Source organism: Notolabrus celidotus, chromosome 7, assembly GCF_009762535.1.
Source record: "Notolabrus celidotus isolate fNotCel1 chromosome 7, fNotCel1.pri, whole genome shotgun sequence".
Lineage (NCBI taxonomy): Eukaryota > Metazoa > Chordata > Actinopteri > Labriformes > Labridae > Notolabrus > Notolabrus celidotus.
The window spans coordinates 8,563,035-8,571,042 of record NC_048278.1 but is presented as its reverse complement, the minus strand read 5'-3'; positions in this window follow the sequence as shown (position 1 = coordinate 8,571,042).

Sequence of the window (8,008 nt, the reverse complement as noted above, 5' to 3'; positions counted from 1 at the left end):
TCTTTACCAAAGGGCCAATAACCAATACTGGATGGCTGTGATCTTCAGGCCCTTAGACAGCACTGCCTTAAAACAGACATGACTGCAGTGGAAATCACTGCATTGACTCGAAATAATTAACAAAAACAATTATCTGTAATCAGAGATTGTCACTGCACCACACATGCAGGTTGAAACTATCATGCAAAGAGAAAACCATATACAGTATAATAAATATATGAAACAACTTGATCCATGTGACAGAATTTCACTTTCCTGGGTTCACAAACATTTACAGTGTTGTTTAAAGAAGAGGTGAAGCAACACAAAGAGAAACCTGCCACTTTCTTTAAGACAAACTGATATTAAGATGAGTGTAAAATCAATCCTCAAGTTCATTAAGTCATCATTCAAGTACCTTTCATTTATTATGTGAGAATACTGTTTATTCATTGTTCCACCACAGTTTCCTTCGGTGTAAAATGCATTCCAGTCTCACTCAGAGGGCGCCTCCCAAACAAATACTGTTTACGTTTCATCAGCAGATTTGTGTATTTAGGAGCTTATGAATTTTCATCAACATTTACATACACCTCATGTAATGGGAGCTGTAATCACAATGTAGGACTGATTAATGAGCACAGGTGTGCAAATTCTTAGACAACATGAATTTAAAGGACCTCAAAAAAGACTGACTGTCAGAGACAATTTTTTTTTATCTCTGACAAGAGAGACCTCTATTTTCTCCTGCCTGGAGATTGGACACCTAAGGTAAAATACCTCTCCTCTTCAAGCCCATTTTAAAGTTGTTTTTTTTTAATCTAGTGTAATTGTCATTGCTTATGAAGTTGTGCAAAATTGTAGTTATTCAACATTCAGGGATTTTAGGTAGGATATAAGACAAAGACGTATAAGTTGAGCTACTGATCTTCAAACCAGATAGCATGTTCAGGGAAATATATTTTTGTAAACTGACATTATTTTAGAAGGTCTGACTAAACTGACTTTTGCAAGATCTGATGACACTTCTGTAAAATCTAATGGATTTCTTTAAGATGCAGAGAAAGATTTGCAAGATCTCAAGAAACATTTGCAAAAAAAAGGAGCTTTTAAAAATATTGGGAAACATTTCTAAGATACAAAAAACATTTGCAAGACCACAAGGATTTTTTTAAGTTAAGAAAAGCCTTTACAATTCACCAAAAAAACACATTATAACATCTAGAGAAACTTTTGTTGAATCTCAACTGGTGTGAAATCTAGATAATTGTTTGATCTAAAAAAATTTGAGATCTAGAGAAGCCTTTGCAAGACCTCTAGAAACTTGTGAAATCAAGACAAACTTTTGCAAGATCTCAAAAGGCTTTTGAAAAATCCAGAGAAACTTCTATACGATGCCAAGACAGCTTTTCAAAAGCTAAAGTAACTTTTGTAAAATATAGAGAACATTTTTCAGTTCCTTTAGAAACTTTTGTAAAATAAAAAATAACAAAGAAGAACAAGAATCTTTTTGTAAGATATCCCAAAAAATAATGGAAGACCTCAAGAAATGTTTGCAACCCAAAAAACCTTTCTAAAATCTCGAGACATTTCAATAATGGTTGCAAAAATTACCTCACGCTTTTTTTTCGTCTGCTTTGTTTTTCAGGATCTCGTTAAAGTATTGTAGGAGCTTGTAAGAGTTCTTATGATCATAGAAAATTCTGAAGGTCTTGCAAAAGTTTCTAGATAGGGAACAAAAGAAAAATCATGATCTTGCATACATTTTTGAAGAACAACTTTTTTTTTCTTTGTGTCACTTTAGGGGCTCCATACTTCTTCCAGCCTAAACCACTTTACAAACTATTCCAATCAAATTTTGTTGCTGGTTTATGATGTGTCCTTCTGAATTTTGTTCCACAGAGACCACATAAACTTTCAACCGAACGTCACAATGAACAACACCTTCAGTAATCACACTTCCTCTTGTTTGAACTCTCTGACCTACCCAGCCAGATATCCCGCCTGCTACCTCAACCTTCTCATCAGCTTCCCCATCAACAGCTTCGTCGTGTGGCTGATCGTGTCCGGAGCATCAGGGACCATGGCCACCGAGTTTTGCACTTTAAACTTAGCTGTGAATGAACTTCTCAACTCTGTGGCTTGTGTATTAACTCTTCTGTCCTCAGTAACAGATATGTTAGTGAAAGCTGATTTGTTTTTTCAAGTTTTCTCAAATATCTTCCGGGCGTTCTTTCAGACCATGATCTCTTTGGAGCGCTACCTGGCAGTGCTTCATCCAGTGTTTTTCCTCAGGTGTAAACCTCTCCGTTACAGGGTCGCCTTTTTCAGTGTGCTCTGGATTCTTTCTATTGGTTTTCACTCACTAACTGTTTCTGACCCACAATCGCTTATGTTCCCCAGCCTGATAGCCTTTTACTTTTTTCTCTTTTCTCTGCTACTTTTCTGCTTTGTGTCTGTGCTCAGGGCTCTAAGACAGCCAGCACCAGGGGACAGTGAGAGGCAGAAGGAGAGAAATGTAGGGAACAACATGAAGAGAAAAGCTTTTAACATCACTTTATTCAACATGCTAATTATGACCTCCTATGTTTCTTTTTTGGTAACTGCTCCAAAGTTCAGCCTTTTTGACCAGAGACAATGTTTCATTACTGTGTGTTTCATAACAGTGATCGAAATGTTGACTGGCCTCATTCACCCTCTGCTCTACCTGAAAAGATTGAATAAATTACCTTGCCTTAAATGAACGATGGAAACTTTCTGTAGCATACGGAGGTCCAGACAACTGTAAAGTATGATCTGTAGAAAGAGGTATGTCAGTTACTGAATGCTATGGAAAATTAGAAACAATGTTATTTTGACTATTTATATGGAAACTGAATTCTTTTCTAAAACTATATCTACATTTGTTGTAAGCAGTTTTTATTTTCAGTGGTGGGTGAGTTACTTTTATGAGCCTTTAGACTTTGTTTTGTCTATCTTTATCCTGTGCAATTTTACTATATTTGTACTTACTTTATACATTTTTCATACAAAACAAAGAAATAAAGTGTACAAACCCAGAGTGTTAAATGTGTCATCCTTTTGGATGGAATGCCATAGGTTGAAATAAAATGGAAGAAGAATGGAAGCAACATAATTCCAAAGACGGCACAAAACAGTTCTTGCATGACACATTTTAAAGATGCTTTAAAACTTTTTTTTTTCAAACAGCTGTATGTGTTCAAAACTTCTCAGTGCACACACCATAAAGTTCAAAAGTGTTTTGACTCTGGTGCCCTTGAGAAAGACTGAGGGTGTTTTTACACCAGAGAAAAGAAGATTCTTTGGTCTCATTTACACGCGAAAATTAGAAACATTTTTCCAACGTGAAAAATTGGTAATGAAACTCCCCTGAAAAACACCACAGGCTTGGGCATAAAGCCTTTAAACAGAGCAGTGAGTACAAATTAACAAGACAACACACACTTGAAAATCGTGAACTTTGCAAAGAGGCATTAAGAAACTCTGTAGACTTCTACTCCTGCATGCTTATATGACTGCGAATGTAATATGATTGTGCAAATTGGGCTGCAGACACGTTAAACACTGCAGTTCCTCAAGTGTCCACTAGAGGTTGGCTGCAAAAACAAAGAAATCTTTATTTGGATGTTGAGAACCCATTTTATGGCCAAATGAATGGGTTTACAGCCTGGCATAAAATGCTGTTTGGGGTACATAGCTCCTCTCTTTATTTTGTACACACTCTACAGGGGTGATTGTTCTACAATGCATCTGTTACAATAACATAAAGGGAAAAGTTATACATACATTTGCAACATTAGGGGTGGAACTGTCAGGAAGGTGCATTGTAGGTGTTTGCCAGAGGCTTAAGGCACTCCAACTCTTTGCCTGTTTATAGATTGATCAAAAATAAGGTTCAGTCCAATGTCCATGTCTATGGCCCGCCATAAGCTTCAAAAGATCTCCAGATACTAAATAGGTGATAACACAGACACTACATCCACGGTCCATACATTCTGTTTTTAGGACAATTACATCCAAAATCAATGTGCAAGTTGAAAGGGTCCCTTTAAAACACACACACACACACACACACACACACATACAAACAAACAAACAAACATTCATATTAAAGGGTCCATTATCCATGTCTACACTTGAGGACAAAATTATTAGCCCCCCAGGAATTCTGGAACATTTTCCTTAAATTCTGCCCAATGTTTGAATCATTGATAAAACTTGATATAAGCAAACATTCACCAGTGTTCTGTGGATATGGGACTCCACACCTCACTCTTACATACTCACAATTGTCACTATTTACTCAATCACATTCATTTACTTAATCATATTATATCATATTAATTTTACTCATATAGCCAAATATACTAATCATCACGAGTGTTTAGATACAAATATAGCGTGTACTGAAACCATGCAGCTTGGCGCCACGGAGAACTGAGACCTGTACAGTATTGAGGCCTCGGTCACCCTGAACATCTGAGAGAGTGGAAAAGTACTGAGAACCAAAGAACGCCATGACTGCATGTCTGGATAGCGGAAAACCATAACAACAAGAAGGACCTGAAGGTCGTAGTCACAACGACATATCAAAAGTAAGACGTAATGTAGCCAAAAACAGGAACCAGGGCCTTGGGAGAATTCCATGCATCAGCAGACATAGGTTCAGTATCCCAGAAATTAAGGGGGGCAGGTGGCAGACCACACGTAGCTGATGTGCATTGGTGAATGATGAGAGAACGTTATCCTTGAGGGTAGACAGGAATGTGTGTGCGCTAACTTTCACGTTTCAGGACAACTTCTCAGGCCTTGAGGAGTATGATGGGAGTCAGAACGAGGAGGACGTGGACGCGCCTCGGGCCAATGAGGGGGAGGCAACGCCCTCAAATTATGCACAATTCAAATTCATCCTATGTGTTAATAAATACTGGGTCAGGGAAAAAGTAGTCAGTTCAGACTTCGCGAACTGAACAGCACTGTTGTTGATCAGGGACACGATAGTCAGACCCAGAGCTCTGTACACTTTGCAATTTCTACTGGTGTTTAGAATAAAGCTGATTTTTGAAACTTCAATACCTCCTCCTATTTTTCTTCATCAAACGAACACGCGAGGACCAGGCATTCAGAGAGGTCCTCCAACAGTTCTCTAGTAGCTTTGGTACATTTTGGAATGTAAAATACATTTTTAGGATAAATTTATATAAAATATAGTGAAAAATGGGGTGGTCAAAATTATTAGCCCCCCTGTGAATTTTTGATTTTAAAACACTGCTGAGCAGTCATTTTGTTTCCTGACAACACTTGTCGGTCAATTGGCTTCCTAACAACACCTGAGCATTCAAACAGCATTGAGATTTACTTAAGGGACTCCAAACAGGGCACTTGAACAAGTTATTGAGAGAGACCACTAATACTAACCATGCCAAAGACAATGGAAATCAGTCTTGAGCTCAGAAAGAAGATAATTGAGGCTCATAATAAGGGGGAAGGCTATACTGTCATTTCCAGGCGTTTTACAGTGTCTAGAATAGCTGTATGTTGCATCATTGTAAAATACAAGGAGACAAACTCTGTTAGAAACAAACCTAGGCGTGGTAGAAAACACAATATTTCAAGAACTTTGGGGAGGAAAGTAGTCAAAGATGTCAGCAAGAAGCCCCAGATATCTGCCAAGATGATTGTTGCTGACCTGACCTCCATTGGAGTTGATGTTTGAAGGAGCACAGTCGTGAGGGATCTTCATCATAGTGGGCTTCAGGACCATCTTCCCAGAAGAACCCCTTTACTCAAAGAGCAGCACATCAGAGCCAAACTGAGGTTTGCCCGTGAACATTTGAAAGGTAAAGATGAGTTTTGGAAGTCCATCCTTTGATCTGATGGAACTTTTTGGGAATATGGATGTTGTTCATGTTTGGCCAAGAAAGGGAGAGTCCTTCAACCCTTAGAACACGGTCCTCAGAATTAAACATGGTGGAGGGAGCATCATACTGTCGGGCTGTTTTGCAGCCTCAGGCACAGGGAGCCTTGTTTGGGTGCATGGCATCATGAAAAAAGAAAGTTATGTTGACATTTTGAGGGATAATGTGAAGAACTCTGCTCTTAGTCTAGGCTTTGGTCGGCACTGGGTCTTCCAACAAGACAATGATCCAAAGCTTACGTCAAAATTGGTCAAACAGTTCTTAAAGGACACCAAAACCAAGGTCCTGGAGTGGCCCGTACAGAGCCCAGACCTCAATCCTGTTGAGAATCTGTGGTGGGTGCTCAAAGTGAATGTCCATGCTCAGAAACCATGTATTTTGGACCAGCTGGAACAATTTGCATTGGCCAAAATCCCTCCAGAGACATGTGCCAACCTTGTAAAGAACTATTTGAAGAGGTTGTTGACCGGTGTGGCTCAGAACGGGCTCACTATTGACTACTTAGGGCCAGGGGGCTAATAATTTTGGACATGCCATTTTTACCTTTTCTTGTTTTAATTCATTGCAACAATAAAATATCCAAATCAAACATAGTGAACATTTGTCTTTGTTATTTTGGAAACACATAAACTATAAACACTTGTTTTTAATGGTAATTTTCATGGAGAAATCAAGGGTTTTATCTGATTTCACAAGGGGGGCTAATAATTTTGACCTCAACTGTACATCTGCACAGCAACACAAGTATCTGTATTCAAATGTTAATAGACTTGTTTCATAAGTTAAATCATGGTAATTGTTTCCTCAGTGCAACAAAATTATTTTAGTATCCGTATGTTGTGATCATATAATGTATTGCGCTCTTCCAATTTCACTGTTGATGTTTCTCTGGGGGTTTTTTGTGCCTTGATTTCACATAAACCAAGACATGACATTCTTGGACATAATATTTCACCTGCAGCTCTGACAGGATCCATTGAGATATTTGGACATACATTACAACCACAGAAGACAAATATAACAAGGCAAAGACAATAAAAGAACAAACTAACCCACATACAATCACCAAAATAAATCACCCCAAACCTAGTGTGGTGCTATTTAGGGCTAATAGAGACTACTTTAGAGACAGTGCATCTTAAATATTAGACCTTTTCATAAACAAGACCATTGGTTTCAAATAAAGCCATATAGGACGGGAGGTGGTGCTGTGCACTTTATAGATTTTGGGAGTTTTCTAGTGCACCCAGTATAACCAAAAGTGGAGAATTCCTTTAGTTTAGAGTGCAAAAATATGTAGAGGATCTGCTTCTGCCTGGTTATATTTCTGGAATGACTTTATGTAGTTTTACCTGAGAATAATATGACGTACAAAACTTCAAACTGTATTAATCCAAAAACAGTCTGTATGTTTTCTATGTATGTATGCTTATAGACAGACTGTGGCAACACATCTTCACGTTAAAGGACAGCAAAGGTCTATCTATCTATCTTCCATTATCTTGACCACTTATCCCGTTAGGGGTCAAGGGGGGCTGGAGCCTATCCCGGCTGGCTTTGGGCGGAAGGCAGGGTACACCTTGGACAGGTCGCCAGCCTATCACAGGGCTAACACAGAGAGACAGACAACCATTCACACCCATACTCACACCTACGGGCAATTTAGAGTGATCAATCAACGTGGTGAGCATGTTTTTGGACTGTGAGATAAAGCCGGAGAGAACCCACCCATGTACGGGGAGAACATGCAAACTCCACACAGAAAGGCACCTGCCCGGCCAGGGATTCAAACCAGCAACCTTCTAGCTGTGAGGCAACAGCGCTACCGACTGCACCATCTATTTATTTACTTATTTGTTTATTTGTTTATTTATTTACTTATCTATCTATCTATCTATCTATCTATCTATCTATCTATCTATCTATCTATGAAAATTAATGTTATGACTGAACTTGAGTACCACATCACTGACCCAGTCATAGTTGTTATGAACACTCGTTAAACTTTATACTGACAGAACCACTGACAAAATAAAAGACCACAAATGTGAACTTTCCCCTCGCCTCTTTCATAAATATGTCCGAGTTCA